Consider the following 21,809-nt stretch of genomic DNA (forward strand, 5'->3'; position numbering starts at 1 on the left):
AGGGACATCCGCCCAGGCGCAGCAGCACCATCAATGGGCTAGGCCCTCCCACAACATTCAGTAATGATGAAAACCCTCACAGACTTGCATGAAGGCCAACTTGATTAAAACATTTTTTAAATTGAAGTTCCCTCTTCCCAGATGTGAACCTGCACAAAAGTATGGTTAGTAAGGAACAGCAAAGCTCTGGAGGGTTCAGGCTGTGTGATTCCAAGTTGAGAGGAAAGATGAGGCCGAATACCAAGACACCTTGCTCTACAGGACTTGGAGGTCTCTTTCAGCAAGTGTGAAGAGGAGGTAGATCCATATATAGCTCAAGAGGTATAGGATCATATTGTAGAGAAAGGTAGTTCAGGTCTTAATGGCTTGCTACTCTTTAATGGACAGCCTGGAGTCCACAGGTCAACAGTCAGAAAACAGAGTGAGGAAGTGATCCAACTGGGCTGTGAGGTGGGCAAAGTTTTGCTCTGATTATTTTTTAATATTCATAATACATAAGTCAAATATATTGTGGTGATTTGAATGAGAAACGAGCCTCTATAGGCTCAGATATTTGAACGCTAGGTCCCCAGCTGGTGGTACAGCCTTGCTGGAGAAAGCCACTGAGCCACTGCTCCAGGGCCACCATTCCACCATCTCACTCTACAAAAACATACTGAGCAAAAAGACAAACGAACAACAGCAGCAACAAGAAAACAATCAGCACCCTAACCAATGGCATGTCTAAGGAAGAAAGGGCCACTGACATTTCCAATTAGTCATTTGAAGGTTTGCAGGAACCACCAGCCAATCCAATCCACCCTGAAGGCTGGCAATGATGATTCATTTTACAGGAAATAAAGTAAGCAGAATTGCCAAACTCCTGTCAAGAAGACAGCATTTAATCAGCTAATGGGAGCTATACCATTCAACTACCTGAAAAGATAAGGCGGCTACTCCACATGTATACATCATGATACATACATACCATACATACATACATACATATTCATATCTATTTATATCTGTATCAATCTCCAATACCAAGGAAAACATTCACCATGAAGGCTAAGAAGGATAGAATCAAGTTCACGTATGACTGAGAACCATACCATGCTCACCAGTCAGGCTAGGAAATACATAATAAGTCACTGAGTAAAGCACTCAGTGGGGGCTAACCTCTGTAACAGGCAACAGACTAAAATTTACAGGAGAAAAAGAATAATGAAGAAGACATAACAATTGTGGGGTTTTTTTTTGGTTTTGTTTTGGTTTGGTTTGGTTTGGTTTTTAGCTGTTACTGTAATAAAATACCCTCATAAAGGCAACTCAAGGGAGCGGAGATATATTTAGGCTCACGGTTCCAGAAGGAGGAAATGATCACAGGAAGAGACAACACCATGCCATGGTCAGGAGGCTGGCTGGTCACACTGCATCCATATGCAAGACGTAGAGAATAAACAGGAAATAAGGCCTTCGTACAAAGACTTGGGGCCTAACCCCAGGAACTCACTCCCTCCAGTAAGACTCTACCACCTAAAGGTTCCATAGCCTTCCCAAAATTTGGGGACCAACTTCTCAAACATGTTGAGCCTGTAGGGGATTCCAGCAACAACACTCAGCAAGAAAGCTGTGTAAAATATCGTATGAAAACTGAGAAAGAAGTAAGACAGAGTGTGATAGCTGTAGATGTATAAAATAAATATAAAAGCACATGCCAAAGAGTCAATGTGCCAGAGGAAAATAACTCAAATGAAGCGGGGGGGAGGGGGGGAAGGAGAGGGAAGGACTTTCACAAATTATATGTGAAATATATGGAGAGCAAACAGTAAAGTAATAAATTTCAGTATATGAATACTCGCATTAGAAATTACCATGTTGGAGCAAAGAGGAGGAGTGAGGAGCGAGAAAAGGAGATGGAGAAAAAGGTGGTGGGTCAGCCATCCAGCCACACAAGCAGCCATGGAGGAAGAAGGAAAGAAAGATATACAAAATAAAGAAAGAGGCCCGAGCAACCCACTCGGGAGAGCTTCAGAAGCCCGACTGACCACTGGGAATGGGGAGCAACCAGCGGCTTCCAGTAGTGACTTCCAGAGCTTTTGTAAGAAGTTCTTCTGGGAAAGAACACTTGTGCCCCAGCCAACATTCACTGGCATTCTCCATACAAGACACCCTGCTGCCGCAATGACCAACAGAACCTTAACCTCGCCTATACCTAGAGGAGCTATTGCCATAACCACAGCACTGCCTCTACCCAGAGGAGTGACCACCGAAGGTGTGGCCCCACCTGCACCTTGAGCAGTGACCTCCTGAACATTCGGCCCGCTTGCACCTGGAGGGGTGATCACTGGAGGTTTTGCTCTGCCTGCACCTTAAGGAGCGCTCAACAGAGCCACGGGTCCCAATGACACCAACTGGAGAAAAAGGGACCTTCTAAAGCACAGGCTTCACCTGTACCAATTAGGTGAAGCTATGGGGAGACTACAAGGTAAGAATACCCGCAACAACATAAAGAGCAATATGATACCACTAGAAACTAGTGATTCTACAACAAAACCTGAACATCCCGACACAGACGAAACAGAAGAAAATGACCTTAAAAATACTTTATGAAAATGATTGAAACTCTTAAAGAGGAAATGAAAAATTACCTTAAAGAAGTGGAGAAAAAAACAAAAAAATTGAAAGACATCAATAAATCCTTTAAAGAAAACGAAGAAAAAGCAATCAAGCAGGTGAAGAAATGATTCAAGGCTTAAAAATGGAAATAAAGGCAATAAAAAAAACACAAACCGAGGGATTTCTGAAAATGGAAAATTTGGGTAAACGATCAAGAAAGGGCTGTTTGACAACACAGCAGGAAGGCAGTCTCAACTCCAAGTCAAAAAGAAAGACCTCACGGAATACTAACTCAGCACAACACCTTTAGACTTCCTGTCTCAGGACTGGGAGGAAATCTGTTTTCACTGTTTCAGCCACTGAACCAGGAGCCCTGTGGGGGTCTGAAAGAAAATGGCCCCCAAAAGGAGATAAGGCCTTGTTGTAGTAGGTGTGACCTTGTTGGAGGAAGTGTGTCACTGTGGGAGCAGGCTTTGAGGCATACTACATCCAGTGTAACATTTTACTTCCTGTTGCTTGTAGATCAATATGTAGAACTCTCAGCTCCTTCTCCAGCACCATGCCTACCTGCACACTGCCATGTCTTGCCATGATGATAATAAACTTAAACTCTGAACTGTAAGCCATCCAATTAAATGTTTTCCTTTAAAAGAGTTGCCATGGTTACAGTGTCTCTTTACAGGCATAAAAATCCTAAGACAAACCCCAAACATTAAATACACAATAGACTAAAAAAAAAATGAATGGATACACTAATTTCAGACGAAAAAATACATCACAATAAATAATATCATCTGGGACAAAGAAAGAGCAAATTTCATAATGAAAAATGAATTGATTCATTACAAGTATATTGCAATTGTAAGTGCTTATGTAGTAATAACAGACATTCAAAATACATGAAGTAAAACTCATAGAACTGCAAAGTAGATAAATCTATAAATGAAGATGAATATTAATAATCGATCTCAATCATCAATAAATAATAAAAATAAAATTAAATGAAGATATTGGAAGCAGATCCCCTAGGAACATGACCTTATTTGTGTTGATAAAAGACTCCACCAAACCACAGCTGTCGACTCATTCTTTTCAAGTGCGCATGGAACATTTATGAAGATAGTCCATATTCTAGGCCACGAAATATGTCTTCATAAATATAAATGAATTCCAGTCCAAAAAAAGTATGTATTCGATTACTTAGATTAAATTAGGATAATTTAATCCAATTTAGTCCAAAAGCTCTTCTGGAAAGTGCTTAAGTTTTGCAAACAAAATAATATATCTCTTTTACCACATGAATAAATTTAAGAAAACTCAAGGAATATTAGAAAGTCATTTACATTAACTGAAAGTTTAAAAGAATTTATCAAAGTCTGTATGATGCCAGTAAGGAAGTGTGGCAGTTAGAGGAACTAGGAAATGTCATATGCCTTTATTGGGGAAAGAGACAGAGAGAGAGGGCATTCAAGCCAACAACCTCAGCTCCCCACTTAAGAAGTCAGAAAAATTAATTGTAAAAACATAGCAGAAAAAGAAGTTTAAAAGATCAGAGTGAGGTTCAGTGAAATGTGGGTTTGTAAAACAGTAGAAAAATCCCTGGTGAGATACTGGTCTTCTGAATCAACTTACAAATCCAAAGTAGTCCTCAAGCCAAGAAACTGACGAGCTGGCTTCTAAAATTCTTATGGAAGTGCAAAAGACACATAATAGTCAAAATAACTTTACAAAGAGCAAAGTTTTGGAAAACTTAACACAATAGATCTTCCAGATTTCTGGTAAGTCTAACAAACACTGTAATATCAGTATCAGCACAAGCAATAAATCAGAATAAAGGATCCATGCATAGACCTGCATGTATTTGAACAGCAGGCACTTGGCAAAGGAACATTATAAAAGAAATCTGGTAAAGAAAGGACATCCATTAAGGAAATGGTGCTGGGACAACAGTTTGCACTTGCTATGATGGTCACAGAATCTAGAATCAAGGAGACGAGCCCTCGGGCACACATATGAGGGACTAACTAAAAGAAGGATAGCCTCTGAGAAGTCTGAGAGCAACCACCTTGGTTATGTTCCCTGGCGTGGGAACATTCATCTTAACTGTGGGGAGACCGAGTCTCTGGACAGGGGATTCTGTCTTGTATGAAATGGGGAAAGTGTGCTGAAAACTAGCATGGATTAATTGTTCTCTATCTCTGGACTGTGCTGGCAATGAAGCTAACTGCTTCCAGTACTAGCAACCTTGACTTCCGGGCCATGCTAAACTGTACCCTTGAACTGTGAGACATAATTAACCTGTCCTTTAAGAGTCTTTGCTGAGGTGTTATCACTGCAGCAAGAAGAGAAAGTAAGACACTTTCTAGAAAAGTACAAACGCTTTTGTTCAATATTTAACCATGTGCAAGAATTAACTTGGAATTGGCTACAGACCTAAGCCTAGGAGGTAACCATAGACAGAGCAGAGATTATGTGAACAGAGGACCAAAATGCAATTCATAAAAGTGGGAGTAAAGAAAATGTCTTCTCTTCAAAAGATGCTGTTAAGAGAATAAGCAATCCACAGAGAGAGGAAGTATTCATAAAAGCATATATTTGATCAAGGACTTGCATGCAGAACACATAAAAGAACAATAAATTTAACTAAAAATAAAACAGTCGCTCAATTTTATAAAAAAAGGTCAAAGACATAATTAGATTTTTTCCCATAAAAGTATACAAATGACAAAAGTATTTTTTAAAAGATCAAAAAGATAGTAACTAGTGAAATGCAAATAAAAACTACCATAAGCTATTAGTGTATATCTACTGGAGTGGCTGAAAAGTTACGAGGCCCAAATAAAGATTTATAGACACAGGAATCCTCGTACACTATTGGTGGAATGTAAAATAGCTTGGTGGTGCTTTCCTTATTGCTGTAATAAAATATCCTGGCGAAAGCAACTGGAAAGACTCACAGGTCAAGGATACAGCTCATCATGTCAAGGATGCCAAAGCATCAGGAACCGGAAACAGCTGGTAACATTGCATGCGAAGTCAGAAAGCAAGGAGTGATGAGGGTTTGTGTTCAGCTCCAATTTTCGGTTTCGTATGATCCAGAACTCAAGGGCACTGCCCACTTTCGTGTGACAATTCACACCTCAAGTAACCTAATCCACGTTTTTTTTTTTTGGCAGAATCTCACTAGACACCCCTGGGATTTGCTATACAGACCAAGATGGCCTCCAACTCATAGATATCAAAGTGCCTCTGCCTCCCAAGTACTGGGATTAAATGCATGTGCTACCATATCTAGCCTTCATTTTAACAGACATATCCAGAGGCTAAATAATCCCTTATAGTTGTACCTTGAGGCTTCTCTCCTAGGTAATTCCAAAACTTTTCAAGTTGACAGTTAGCAAGAACCATTATAGATAGTGACTTTAAAATGCACACGTATGGCTAACATAGGATCCAGATCTCCAGTTCTTATCTAAAAGAAAGAAAATCCCATGTCCATAGAAAGTATATGAATGTTTATGGTGATTTAATAGATAAAACTAGAAAATAATCACCAATGAGTATGTCTTATAGTTTCTCTAGCTGTGATGAACTCTGTGACCAAAGACTATTAGGAAGGAAAGGGTTGATCTGGCTTACACTTCCACTGTCCATCACCGAGGGAAGTCAGGGCAGAAATTCAAACAAGGCAGGAACCTGGAAGCAGAAGCTGGTGCAGAGGCCACTGAGAGGAGCTGCTTACTGTTTTGCTTCTGTGGATTGCTCGCCTGCTTTCTTGTGGAACCCAGGACCACCATCCCAGGGCAGATACCACCCACAACAGTCTAGCCCCTCCCTCATCAAAAGCTAATACCACCCTATGAATCTGCCTACAGCCTAGTCTTACGGAGGCAATTCTCAGTCTAGGTTCTGTCTTTTCAGTCGACTCTAGTTTATGCCGAGGTGACACAGAAACTAGCCAGGAGAGGGTTAATTTATTAATTGTGTTTATGCATATAAGCAGTGTAGCAATACAATTAGAATATGGATGAATCTCCAGACAACTATGACCAAGGAAGACACTGGCCATAATAGGACATACTGTGTATTTTCCTTATGCCAAACGAAAAAATATAATCCGAGGGAGTGAAACAGGGAAGAAGAAGAAGGCTGTGATTTCAAGACCTGAGGAAACTTGAGAATGAAGGATATGGTCCTTCTCTTGGTTAGTTTATTGCTTAACCATGGTTGTTGACTGGATCACATTGAGACACGGCTGGGGCATTAGGAAGACACTTCTCTCTCTGTCTGCGAGGGCATTTCCAGCACCAACTGGAAAACAATGGCTCTAATCTCAAAGGCTTAATGCATTGAGGGTCAAGATCTGAAAATATTTTTGGTTGGGTAGTAGAAGCTGCGACTAGTTGAACGAAGTAGGTCACTGGTAAAGGCTCTAGAAAGTTGAACCTCAACCCCAGCCTCCTGCTGTCTCTATTGAAAAGTAATCAGCTCATCTCTACCGCACACTCTCCACCATAATGTGCTGCCCACTGCGTGCCCAGAAAAAGTGCAGCTATAGATGTAAAAACAATAATAAAAAAGAGGCCCAATTTGAGATTGAGTGGAGAAGGCATACAAGTGGTTAGCGGTGGGAGAATCGAAAGGGTTTGTGGGGAGGACAAGGAAGTGAGAGAGTGATGTGGTTATCTATTTTTATCTTAAATTAATTAAAAAGGAAACAATAAATACTTAACATTTGCAGTTTGTTATGTGTCAATTATATTTTGATGAAGTTGGAAGTGGTAAAAAGAAAAAATAGAAAAGTAAAGCAGAAATAGATTCAAAACAAACTTACCTTCTCCTTCCCCAGAGTTCCGTTTGCCAGTAATAGATGCTTTAAAGAATATCTCTGTAAAATTTCTTCTGAGGATTGCCTCATAACTCTAAGCATAATTACACCTCTATTTCCTGAGATGATATGTAGGGGTGTGTGTGTGTGTGTATGTGTGTGTGTGTGTGTGTGTATGTAGATTTTTGTCAAAATACTATGTCTGCTTTCTGAATTCTGCCCATTGAAATCTTAATATTCAATTCTGTTTGTTGTTTTCCTTCATCATCATTGAAAACATTCATGTATCTCCTTCTATATACCAGACATTATTATTCTATACCATATATATATGAACTATATTGCATATATAGGATATATATATATAATAAAATTAAATAAATATGTATATATTCTTTTATTTTTAGAATAAAAGTTGTGAGGTACCTAAGAACCAAGGTATTAGAAAGCAGCTGGTCAAACTGGAAGGAAATGTCAAATGCAGGAATTCTGACTCTAAAAGCTGCACTCTTTGTAGGCACAGATGCTGTCCCGCCTCCATATGGTGTCATTGTGATTATGCCATTGAAAATGATGCACTAAAGCCTTATCCAGCCCTTCTAATATTGACATACTATCTTTTTGTTCCCTTCATGTTTGACTGCATCTTCTCTATTTGTCTTATAAGCACAATTATTTTTAGGGGTATTGTTTATAAATTTATTATTTTTTTAATGTATTCTTCACCATGTAATCTGTAAGGAACCACTTGTCAGAACAGGTCCATTGAGCCTACAGAGGAGATGTATCTTTGCCAGAGTCTTCACTAATATGGTCTGAGAGGGTGGATGAGTCAAAACAAAAGGCCCACCGATACCTTTGCCTGGCCACCCAGCTTCCGAGTCTTTCTGCTTGCTGAGGAAATTCATGTTCTCCTAAAAGGAATTCTTCAAAGAGTCAACAATTTCCAGTTCAAGCTTGGACTGGTGTCTCTTGGCGCCTGCCTCAAGGTCGTTGTCCTAGAATTGCATTCCAAACCGATCTAGGAAAAACCCACTTCTCCTTGGGTCTGATAGCTTCCTCTTGGATTCCCTTTTGTTTGGCTGGAATAGGTTTTAGATCTTGTTTGTGGGTGGCTAATTTTCAGAGTGGTTGCATGTTGAATAATGCCTCCCTCTTGATTGGTAGTTTGGGCAGGTAGAGAATGTTAGGCTCAAAAAACATTTCTTTTGGTTTCTAGAAGGCATACTCCTTATTCTTCCTTGGCTTCTGGAGTTACTGAGTGCTAACAAGATTCTCATTTCCAGTGGATGACTTGCTCTGAATCTTTAGAATTTTTCTCTGTACCCTTGCTGTCTAAAATGTCACAAGAACGATGTCTTAGGTTCATTATGTTCATTTGTTCTATTTTGCATTTTCTGGTCTCTGCCAATGTTAAGTCCTGTTTCTTCACATCTGGAAATTTGTCTCTTTTTCTGTTTTGTCTATTTTCTTGTAAGACTTGTGGATATTTACAATATAATTTTTTCTCTTATCTTTTTATTTTCTTCTAACCTGCCTCGTGAATTTCTAATTTGAACAATTAGTTCTACTTTAAGACACCTGTTTGGTTTCTGGCTTTCTTTCTCTTGGCAGCCAGTTCTCACTCCACAAATGCTTCCGGTTGAAATTGTGTGTTTTATGAGGGCTCTGAATGCAATTGCTTCAAAGACAGTTTCTATTCCTGAATTACCTGTTTCATCCAGGGTCCATGTGTTTTTCTCCACCTGATCTTTTCATCCTTACTTTCTCCCTCTCACCTTTTATGCTCAATGACTTTCGATTCCTACTTCCTCTAGGAAGGGTCAGCTTGTTCAACACAGGCCTTTCCTGTACCTGGAAGGGCACTTCACATCAGCAGCCCTTGCTTCAGACTATGTAGTAATAGAGAAATGCCCAGCCTTTCCCAGTTTCCCGCAAAATTGGACATTTTAGTAGGAAGTCAATAGCAGTCTTCAATATCCATTTTTCATTTGTTTAGGCTGTGTGTGTGTGTTTGTAAGACAGAAGAAATCTTTATAGGCTGACGATTTGACAGTGTACTGGAGAAACCTGCCCTGTTTGTTCTCATGGGTCTTGCGTGGGTGAAAGTTACAGGTTCAAACTGGTCATGCATTTTCCCCCACTAGACTTTGGCTCAGAACGGTAGACTTATGCAGTCCATGTGTGTGCCAGCCCCTCCACACAGGAAACCTAGTATCTTTTCCACTCTCTGGGCAAATGTACTGTCAGTAGCATTTCAGGAATGTTAGCTATGAGGACGCAGAGACAGAAGTTAGCTGGAATGTATGAGTCCAACTCAGGAAAATGACTTCATCGTGCCGTTCTCATTTTCTCCAGTCAGAGGGATGTGAAACACCGCAGCTTCTATAGCTGTGTGGTGTTTGGCAGCCTCGAAAGGGTGAACCTTTGGGGTCTCCTGCCTGGACAGCTGGGGCTGTCTGAGGCTCAAGGATCAGGTGCTCCTGGCCTGCCTAGCCATTTTTAGCTCACAGACTGCCATACACGTGCACACTTCTTTGTCTTGGCCCGACTGGCCCTGACTGTCCTTATTCACCTGGAGACCTCCTACTCAGTGCAGTAGTGTTTTCTAGGGGAAGCTTTCCCTGGCTTTCTGGGGCATTTAGCTCCTTGATGTTGTACAGTGAGAACAGAGACAGGGCAGTGCTGGGATCTAGCCTGACTGGTGGTTCAGTTTTGCAAGTTTGCAGGACCTTTGTGTTCGCCTATCTGTACAGGACAGAGGGTGACCTTGAAAGGTTACTCTGTATATAAACAATTGGAACTGAAGACCCATAACAGAGAGGTTAGCATGAGGAGAGCCCTCGGGGAGCACTGTTTCCCACCCTTCTGCTTTTTTCCACCGTTTTGAATGATGTGAACTTGACAACTCATAGGTAGATTTCATAGTACACGCACTATGCAAAGCATTTGGATAACAATCCTACGATGTCTCTAATTAATCCTGTGATGTTTTCTAAGTATGTAAATAAAAGCGTATTTTAGGGTTCCTTTACACATAAAGATTCTTCCTGTAGGATCTAAAACAGAGGGATCTGTTATCTGAAGTGTGTGTAAAAGATACATCAAGATGTCCTGATCAAAAGACCGCACTTGTGTTGCAACCTATACATTGGAAACAGAGTTAATGTTGTGTCCTTAGTAATTGCAGCTACTCTTGCACCCTCCTGACAAACCTCTCACATAGGCCAAGAGAACAAAATTCACTGACAGCAAGCATTTCCCAAGGACAATCGTATATCAAATGTAATGATTTTTAAATATCACAAGAATTTGCTCTTTCCCATCAACATTTGCAAATATTCACCACCATCAGAGGCTCCTCCCTTAGGTCATACACTTCACTTTTTAGGACCACATACAAGAATCTTTCTCATGACAGCAAAATCATGCTGTGGGGCTGGGTGCTTTGTTCTTGTTGATTGGTTATGAATAGGAGGCTAAGGAATGTGGGACACTGCTACCCAGGCTAGAAGTTTCCATGCCTTTCTAAGTAATTTTTATTCCCCACGAGCTACATTTCTTTGGTCAAGTTTTCCCTCTGCTTTGAGAAGTTAGGAAATTGCCAATGACTTGCTCGGTTCCTCGGTCACTGAGTATTTACAAACACAGCGATGAGAAAGCCCCAAATCTGCAGTGGAGCCTGGGTGCCAGTTCCTTCTCTTCTGCTTGCTAGTTCCACGGCCTTGAGTGAGTGAGTTACATCCTCTGTCTATATCCTGCACATAGTTCTTCCCCTGCCTGCCGCACCCCGTATCAGAGTTTCCACACCCTGTGATGAGATCAGCACTGATCTTCTCTGGAAGAAAAAAGGATTTAGACACTACCAGGCGTCCCCTGGTCGTCTCCCACCCTCTACCATCACCCGTTTTCACTGTCTTTCCCTCTCTTGATTTCCCAAAAAACTCCCTCCCTTTCTTTCCTGTGTGAAAACACAAGGAGAAGGTGGGTTGTAAAAAAACAAGAATGAAGTATTCACTGGGAGTGCAATCAGTCAGTGCCTTGGTCCTCAACTCCAAACCTCTGACAAAAACGTCCCACCCATTCTGTCTGTGGCAGAAGCTCTAGCCAATGAGGAAGTCTGGGTCGGCTTTCTTGTCTGTAAAACAGTGGTAACCATAGAGAGAGCATCGGGAGGCTGCTGGCAGCGGAGCCTATCATTGGGTTAGTAGTTCTGATTGCTAGGAACTAGTACTGTTCATTCTTATCCCTAAGAGGCGGTGGAGGAACAAAGGCTCTCACCAAATATTTAGTAGATGAATAATGCAAAGCCATAATAGAGAGAGGCCATAAATATGGATTTTGGAACCCAGGTGGTTTCTATGGATGATTGATGTCAGAGAACAAAAATCTAAACATTCTTTTGATTAAGCCCCAACAACATACTCATTTGCCCAAAGGCAGAAATCAAAAGAAATAATGAACTCATCTGCCTAACATCAAAGAAGTGTTCAGTAAAAATTAGCCAAGGAGTTCTTTGCCCAAGTATTTCTTTTGCAACCTGGCTGCAGTTGAAACTGCTTCTTTCGTTCTCTAGATAAGCTTATAGACCTTGTTTAATTATTATCCAAGCACACGAGCCTCCAGGGAAATCACATTTGGAAATATACATATCTACGTTTAAATGACTCCAAACCACAAGAAAATCATAATGCAGTTTATTCAAATTTGTGCTCAAAGTCAAATTCATGTGATGTAGAAATGGTGGGGTTAGGGAACAGGTGTCTGAGTTGGATCCTTGTTTGACATAACACGTATAGATAGCGAGTGTAGAGCAAAGACATTGGGGATGCTGTCATTAAAGCTTCTGGCAGAGTCAGGCACTTCTAACCTCTGGGGAAAGTAGAAACACTACAATAAACAAACAAACAAACAAACAAAACTTAAGAACATAATTGTAATACTTACATCTGATTGGAAGGACGCGGGCATCATTTTCTATGTGTGTTTGTTTGTCTGTTTACATGTGACAAGAGCTTGCTACGTAGCCCAGGCAGGTCTTGAACTCATAGCAATCTCCCTGCCTTAGCTGCTTGAATGCTTGGATACTATCGTGCACGCCTTAAGAACACCATTTTCTAGAAACCCAGTTTTAAGTGCAGATGTTTTAATTTTGTTTAAAAGTGTGACCTGTGAAAGAGGCATTTAAAACTACCTGTTCCCAGAGCATATGTAAGAAATTGCCTTGAATCAAAAGTAGCAGAGAGGGCTGAAGACTCGAAGAGGGCTGGAGGGTCGGGAGGTGCTGACATCAATGCTAGGAAGCCTGAGTTCTTAGAAAGCTGGCCAGTATTAAGAAAAACCCTTCCTGAGCGCACCACAGATAGCACGGCCTTCCACAGTGAAGGCAGGTGGGGCTTTGTGCCTTTCTTTAGAAGCAGACTTTGAGAACAGAGGCTGAGAAATTCAGGGAGAATGGCGAGGCCAAATCACAAAAAACACGTAAGTGAACCTGGACTTGGTGGCAGATGCTTGTAATCCTGGTACTTGGGAGGCAGAGCAGGAGAGCTGTTTTGAGTGTCAGGTACTGGTTGTACAGCCAGTAGCTTAAGGCAGCCTGAGGTACGGAGTGAGCTCCTGTCACAAACAACAGACTGTACAATAAGAGGGAGCTGCCTTGGGTGAGGGGAATCTTGGGACACAGCTCTCATTCTCTAACCTTAGATCAAGTCATAACCCCTCCCCCAGTGAACTCTTCTGTACACGATATATGCGTGTACAAGCAACACACGCACATGCTCAGTACGCTACTATACAATGCACCAAAACTCTGATTTGTCTCTCAAATGTTGCGGCTGCTTTTGGAGACTTGGTGTTTAAATTGATAATCCTTTTCTGGGAGGTTTCTGTTATCTTGATTTTTATTCTATTCAAAAGGATACTCAGTGTAAAGCTCCACTTTGACAATGAGAGTAAAATAAAGTAAAGCTGCCACCCTTCCATGCTCCTTGGCTCTGTTTCCCATGTGTGGTCTTGGCAGCAGCTCACGTGGATGACAGACAGTGTTCAGATCTGGCACCTCAGTGCTCTCCGCGTTAGCTGCTGCCTTTGTCTTTCTTAGGGAGCAAATGAATCCTCACTGCATGCATATGCCCTAAATGTCCCTTTCAAAGTGCTGATGCACATATGATGGCCTAAAATCTGTTTTCTATTGATGTGTCAAATTACACCAACTTTTGAAGCTTTTAAAACAACACACATTTATTATCTGATAGTTGTATAGGTTAGAAGTTTGGCACGGCCTCCCCTGGGTTTGATGGTTAATCCCCCGTGACTGGATTGAGAGACACCTGCAAAATGAGCGCAGAGCACTTCCAAGTGTGTTTGTGGGGACGAACCACTTAGTTCACAGGACTGAATAGAGAAGGCTTGGTCTGATAGGGAAAATAGAAGTGGGGGGAAGGGAAACTCTCCGAAACTGGGTGTGTCCTCTGATGCTGCCAACTCCTGGGGCACTCACCCCACTCCACACTCATTCGCCTTTGATGTGAGCTTATACCAACGGCTCTGTGTGAAGCTTCTAGGCTCTCTACTCATCTGAGTCTTCGTTATTGCTTCCTGATGTTTGGAGGCTGCCATTTTCTTAGGCTGAGTAGCTCTTGGCTTTTCAGCTCTGCAGCCTCACATAGTCACCGTAGACTATGTAGCCGCTGACCCTGTAAGTCCACTTAATGACTGCCTAATTATATATGTATTCTGTTGGATCTGTTCCTCTCGATGTGTTCCATGTTTGCGACCAGATTGGGACTAAGGCGCCAGCAGGCATGCATCTCTTCTATCACCTTCTACTTTTATGGACCCTTAGGCCCACCCACCTGAAAAATCCAGGAGAATTTCCCCATTCCATCTGACTCCCAGCCCTTGTCCCATCTATCACTACAATTCTCCGTTGTGGGTTTTAGTTTCAACTTTGGCTGCCATAATAGAATGCCATTGGTAGTTCAAACAAAGAAGTTGCTTCATCGTGGTTCTATAGCTGGTTTTTGTGGAGTTTTCTTCCTCTATTTACAGACAGCAGTCACTGCAGTATCCTCATGGGGACTTCCCGAGTGTGCCTAGTGTGTCTGTCCTTTTCTTGTGAAGACATCACGCAAAGCCTGTTAGCATATCGCCCCTTTCAATAGAGGGCCTGTCTCCAAATATGGCCATGAAGACATCAACACAGGAAGTTGATGAGATATGGCTCAAACTGTATGACGCATAACTTAATAATATCCACGGGTTCTGGAGGCTAAGAAGGACTTAATCATACGGTGTCTTTACTAGAACCCCAGGAATAATAATGCCATGGGGTCAAATGAGGGAACGATGCTGAGACTGACCTTGGTGAGGTGACTGGAGAAAGGAAAGCTGTTGTCGAGGACCGCTGCCTTCTGCCCCCCTCCAAGTGGTGATAATGGAAGTTTGAACCACTTCCGAGAAGAGAGCAAACCTGCTCTGGCTGACGCTCAGGGGACGGTCAATAGCAGCACTTATTCAGAGTAAATGGTGGAAGTGGCCATAGTGCCAAGCCCTGTAGACCACAGTCTGAGACAGTTGCACTTCTGGGGTGAGTCACAGATGTCCAGGGGTTAATCTGAGCACTAATAAATGGAGTATGCTGAGCAGATCCTACTCAGGGACCTGGGGGTCAAGCACTTTATGCTGGGGTTTCAAATCCACGTTTCAAGACAGTATGGAGGGGATAAGAAACAAACCCAGGGTGCAGTCTGTGACAGAAGAATATGCCCAGGAAATGTCTAGAGAGGGGTTGATTTCAGGAGCAAGGGAAGCTCCTGTCTTTACTTTCACTTCCGATCATTGGTGAAGGTCACTGGGTTAATCGGCTCACTATTCGCCACTTGCAATGGGTCACAGGGGATGTGACCACTTTGGTTTAAAAGCCTTACTGTTTTCAAGAGGAAATAAATAACTCAGGGAGTGGAAGATGCAGATACCCAGGCTGAAAAAGGAGCAAGCAAGAATCTGAAACATGAGAACAACTCAGCTGCAGCCTCCGTCCACCCTGTGCTCCCGGTGTGGCTTCCCCATTACTAAAGTCATCGTCTGCCGCTACTTCATTGCCTTCTACTCATTTTTTTCTTTGAAATAACGCAACATTTTTAAAATATAATTAAAATATGAATGTTCATTGTGGAACAGATACAAGAAAATTACAATAAAAAACAGATACTCTATTAGTTACTTCTACTGCTGTGGCCAAAAGCCTATCAATGAGTATTTAAGGGAGGAAGGATTTACTTTGGGTCACAGTTTAATGGTGCAGTCCCTCATGGCAAGGAGGACATAGGGTCAGAAACTTGCAATGGCGGACCACAGGGAAGGAGCAGAGAGGACTGCTACACTCAGCTTGCTCATTGATATTTAGCTCTTGGAATAGTGCCACCCACAGCTTAAAGGGTCTTCCCACTAAGATCAACTCAGTCTAGAAACTCCTCTACAGACATGCTCAGAGATGTTTCCATCATGACATTAATCCCTAGGGAGTTGATGATCTAGGTTAACTGTCAGGACTACTAATTACAATGATACACCTCTTTCAAATCTTTGTACTGACGGCAATTCTCTGCCTCTACCTTTTGGCAAGAAGAACAGTCAGTCTTGTGTCTTATTTAAGTGGAAAGCGTATTGTTATTTTGAGTGTTTTTTTTTAAAAATTTGTTTGATAAAAAACATAACTGAAATGTAATTTATTAAGCAGTCCTCCATTGATGCACACTGGTGTCTTCCAGGCTTGTGTAACTCAATGTGATTATGTTTGTAGGCGAACTGTGTCAGCGTCTTGGATTTCCTCTGATGACGCTTTCCTGAGGTCAACCTGCAGACAAATGCAGCTGTAAGGTTTTAATACTCTAGGGAAAACTGTCAAGGGGCCTTCCAGAAGGTTCTGTTCATTAGGCATCTTGCAGCATCTAAGGAGTGCATTGTGCCACCAGGTCTTTTGGAAACATTGATCATGGCTGTTTTATTGGTTATTGATTAAAAATAAACGCTGTGCTTTAATTTACAATGCTTTGATTCACAACAGAACTTTTTGATTGATTTGTTTCTCAGGCAACTTTTAAGACCAGGCTTTTGTCTACTTTTTAACTTCTTATTGCTTTTCTTATTGACTCAAAATGTCCTTTCTAGCTTTAATGACATCTGTGGAACTTAAAGTTTTACAGGCTTCTCAAATTCTTAAGTTAAGGTCTTCAAGGCTCTTGTGTGATGACTTGGTCTCTTCTCTACATTCCCTTACTTTGAAAGGAAAACCTGTGGTCTAGAAACGGTTTTATTTCTATATAACAAATTCCTCCTCAAAGCCAGGAATGAAGGACACTCTGTCTTCATGAAGTGGCGGCCCACATGCTCATGATTCTCTTGGAAGGTTTCACCCTGAGAATCCAGAATGGCTGTTTACACAGCTAATTACACGTTAATTGTTCCAATGACATTCTGGTATAATCACAACAAACTCTGGGGCCTCACCATGGTCTGGGTTGCCCGGTTCACAGTCTGACCTTGCCTGCCCACCCCCTTTTCCATATTGGACTATCTGGGCACAAGAGGCACATCAGGTGCTAGAGATGGCTACTAGAGCCCCCTCCAGTCCGAGCATCTATACCTGCAGAGCAGCACATCCTGTAAAGCATCATCTCCTAGAGGGACCTTCCCCGTACTGCTAGTCTCACATCTGTCCTCCCTACATCCCTACATCCTTCCAGTCTTATAGCCGGCCTCCCAACATCTGCTCACTCTTACTTTCCTGTGCTTCTCACAATCCACAGCGATCATTGTAGCTATTATCTGTTATCACCCACCTTCAAGACTAGAACGTTATCTCCTTGTGTTCTGTGCCAGTGTGTGCCCAGGAGGAGTGATGGAAGGTAGTGGCGGAGGATGACGCTGCCTCTCCCATCTCAGTTCTACTGACCGTGCAGTGAGATCTTCTTGGGTAGAAGATGTCAGTGTTGGCTTTGGTGGTACCACATTGCCCAACGTCATGCCTTCCAGAGACAGCGGTTGGGAAGAGCCTAGGACACCGCACATCTGAGGAAGTATCAATGCAATACATGCCTTTTCAAGAGTTTACTTCACCCCCTTACTGTCTATGTTAGGCCCAAAATTTCAATGTAGCTTCATGTTGGATGATGAATGAACAGTACACACTTCTGTGAGAACAATTCTCTTTCTCTCAAATATTCCTTAGCTCTGTACCAACCTGAATTCCATTGAGACCTGGCTAAAAGTCCCCTTTTTTTTTTTGTGAAGCATTTTGTCCAGCAACAACACAAATGGCCTTCCAGAAAAACCCCATCAAATCCTCAAGGCCAGCAACCTACTTCTTTCTTTTGCTATGATTGTTTTGGTAAACCAAGCACACCATGTAAAACTATCATGTTACACCCTTAAAGTTTCTTTACCAAACCTTATTTGAGGTTTCTCTTTCTATGGCTAGTTATTTGATGTCAATTACAGGCTGGAAATATTAAATGAAAAATTTCAGACTGTACATCCCTCTGAGTAGTAGGAGACCTCATATTGTCTCACCTAGGACATGATACATCTGTTATGTTCAAGGTATACATGCTCCACACATCAAATGCACTGCAGATGTAGCCACCTTGGCTGTCAAATCAGTTTTCATAGACTCACAAAGCTGGTGTTCACGTAACCTTTATTTTTGTAATCATGCCTCAAATGACAAGAGGGCAGATCCTGATCATTTTATCACTGCATATCATTCTAATTCATTATTAACTATTGGTCATCTCTTTCCAAACCTAATTTATAAATTAAACATTGCAGGGCTGTGAAGAAATCTGTATGTATAGAGTTCAGTATTACCAACAGCTTCAGATATCCAGGGAACATAGATTCTGAATGGAAGGGTTGACTATTAAAGTCCCTCCTTGGAATTTCTATACAAGAGAGGAGGGGTGCAAGAGGTGACCTAACCAGGGAGATTATGTTTGTTTGTTGGAGAATTTGGCTTAACTGGCCTCTACAACCTTCCCATCCGCCTGTGTGTATGTGTGTGTGTTAAATAATCTCTTAAATCTAAAAGTTCCTCAATTTTTTTTCAATGTATCAGTAAGTGGAATTTTACTCCAAGGCTTCAAGTCTTTAGCAAACTACAGTTAACCGGTTCTTCACAGTTTAACCAAACACATTAATCTCCAATTCTCTCTGAACAAATAGAGTATTCCATTTCCCTTTGATTCTATGAAGCACACCTGAGACAGCAACAGCCCCTGCCGCACCAATACCTGCTATCTCTATTCTCATAGTCCTCACGTCCACCGTCTCGTCACATATCCCAACCCCGGCATTCCTTATCGGTCCTTTCCAGGGCTTCTCTTCCTCCACTCTCCCCTCTGTCAGTCTACAGACAGCCAGGGAGCCAATTTGCTTGAGGCATCTTTTTTTTTTCTCCTTAAAAAATCCCTTGGTCACTTCCTTGTGCCCAAGATAAAGGATGTAAAACTTTCAGCATCACCTACAAGCTTGACCTGGTCTGACACACAACCAGTCTAGCTTCACCGCACAAGTTTCTCATTCTCCGGACGCCCTCCGCAGGGACGTTCCCTCAGCTGTTCCCTCAGCTCCATTAACAACCCTGTTCTTGCTTCCTCTGAACAGGTTGTTTTCTAGAGAACTTACACTCATGACCAACACAACACATCACAATCATTCTGCCATCGTACACACACTCACTGCCACACACATTTTCTTCTTCTTTCAATAAATTTGTAGTTCTTAGCTGGGTGGTGGTAACACACAGCTTTAATCCCCCCCACACACACACACGGGAAGCAGAGGCAGGCGGATCTCTGTGAATTCGAGGCCAGCCTGGTCTGCAAGAGCTAATTCCAGGACAGGCTCCAAAGCAATAGAGAAATCCTGTCTCGAGAAACAAACAAACAAACAAACAAAAAGTAGTTCTTGGTTCATGTCATTTATATCAGGCTTGCCTTGGCAACCCGTCTAACAGCTCCCTGAAGACAGGACCGTGTCTACTTTTGTTCGATACTTTACATTTCTAGTGCCTATGACCCAGCTTCACACGCAGACATTTAGGAAGTGCTTGGCAAATGAATGCAGTCTGCAGCAGATGTTAAAACAATTCTCAGGAGTCAATGTCTTTCTTTTTAAATATAAGGACACTCAGGCCAAAAGTCCAATAATTTTAATTTCAGGAAAAGGAGAAACTAAATAGGGCCTTGCCTTTCAGAGAAAAGAATGAAAAATTAGTCCCAATTTATTCATATGCTTACTTACTAAGTCCAGATTAAATGGACTGTAATCAGACACATACTGTTCCCCCATTTATTAAATGATCTTTTCATGGGCCTTAGTTTTATAAAGAATACTTCATTTTTACCAATGAAGAAATGGACTCAATATTTAAAACTTCTCAAATGTAGGAGGTAAATACCTGTTATAGAACACAAGGAAAGACACAATCTTTTAGTTTGTAAAAACTGATTTATTTACAATTTGGTATTTTAAAATTGTATCTGAGATGTTTATGTTTATATATTTCTCTGGTAAGCATTCTATATTTGCTTAAATATGGAGGCAAAGGGTAGAAAACCTGAGTAAAAATGAATTTAAGATATTTATCTACTGCTACAGTCAGTGAAATTTTTGAATTCCCTGAGAACTAACGTGTCAAAAATATTTTCATACACTCAAATGTAAGAAAAAAACATTTTTAAGAACACAGGAAATAAAGAACGGAGCTACAATCACCCTTTCCACAGGGGCCACACGCCACTCTTCCGCAAACTGTGAGTGTGTGCGGTTGCACATGAATTTACATGTGCACCTAAAGAGACTAAAATGTTCTAGTCCCTTTTTTTGTGGTTTCTCAATTGAAAAGATATTCTTGGAAACTGATAACGAGTAAAATTCACTTTCTTCTTTCTAAGCTTCTTCGCTTTAGAACGATTTCAGCTTTTACACGGTCTCGTTGGCACCGGTTATTTCATTCAGAACTGAGGATAATTATAGCTCAAAGGATGTGTAAGGATGAATGATGCCCATTTGACACTGGGATTTGCAAGAGCATTTTCTCTCCTTTGGAGGGAACAATGCTCCTATGTTCTGCCAAACCCAATGCAATTACAATACATCTCTTCATGTCCTTATTATAGTCAGTTAACACTCCAGAGAGTCACCGTTCACTCTCGAAGTACTTCCTACACTTCCTTGAGATGCGAGAAAATGGGGATTCCTGTCTCCATCACAGTTCCTAAGGTTGAGATCACAACCAATCAGTTAGTCAAAGAGAACCACATAAACTAACCACTTTGCATGAAGACACAATTTTCTCATATATACTCAACACAGTAGTCAAATTTTCTTTTGGGAGGGACTTATATACCACCAGGGACAAGTGTTTATTTGCATAAAGTCTGAAGAAAAGGCAGTGTAATTCAAATCTTAAAACAAACAAGCAAAATGAAATAAAGCCATAAATATCCATGCTTTTGTATCCCTTCTAAAGCCCTTTCCAAAACACAAAGGTAATCAAAGTCTCCCCCTTTGTGAAAAGACTTATGCTAACAGGGACTGTTCTTGAAGGTTGTTTGGGAAGTAGTGCTGAAGTCCGTTTCTGAATACTTCTTTTTATAGTTACTGATTCCAAGAGGTAAGAAATTTTAGGGATTCACACAGAATATTGCATTAATCAACTTAAGAATTTAGAAAGATTTGACGGAAGAGGAGTGGAAACCCATCTTTCCCGGGTCAGACACAGGCACTGTGGAGCTGCCTTGGCTTCCACAGGCTCATCGCTTAGACATTTATGTTTTGTTTTGCTCTTGGTGGGTCTTCTGTTTGCTGTGTGTGTACACTGGATGTAAACTCTGAGCAAATATGAAAACCTCTTCACTGTGTATGAAGACAAAAGCTGGGCTTAGGAATTTCATGCGCCCTTCTTTCAGCGACTCCCACCTACTATGGGTAAGATATAGGAAGCCTCCTTCAGCAGGAGGGTCGTAAACAAATCTGAGATAGCCCCTGCAGGGAGGGAAACTTCTGTACACTATGTCCCCGCGATAACCCGACATATTACAGCGATGTCTAACACAGTGTCTGCTGTCTTCGGTACGTAAGCTCCTGAACTTGACGCGTCTAGAGTTAGTTGCCGCAAAAGAGCCTTGTTTCCTGACCTGGTCGTGGCAGGAGCCACCAAAACCCCAAAATGTAAAAAACCAAAGCGAACACCACAGATAAAAACAGCGAAAGCATGCACACTGGAGGGCCCGGGGTAGAGCATCTTGGGATAACTGTACACTGGACAAAATGAAGACTCCTGGGGAAGAACCGAGCGTCGCTCTCCCCTTACTGACAG

The sequence above is a fragment of the Myodes glareolus genome, chromosome 26 (assembly GCF_982192425.1).
Source record: "Myodes glareolus chromosome 26, mMyoGla1.1, whole genome shotgun sequence".
In the NCBI taxonomy this organism is placed as follows: domain Eukaryota; kingdom Metazoa; phylum Chordata; class Mammalia; order Rodentia; family Cricetidae; genus Myodes; species Myodes glareolus.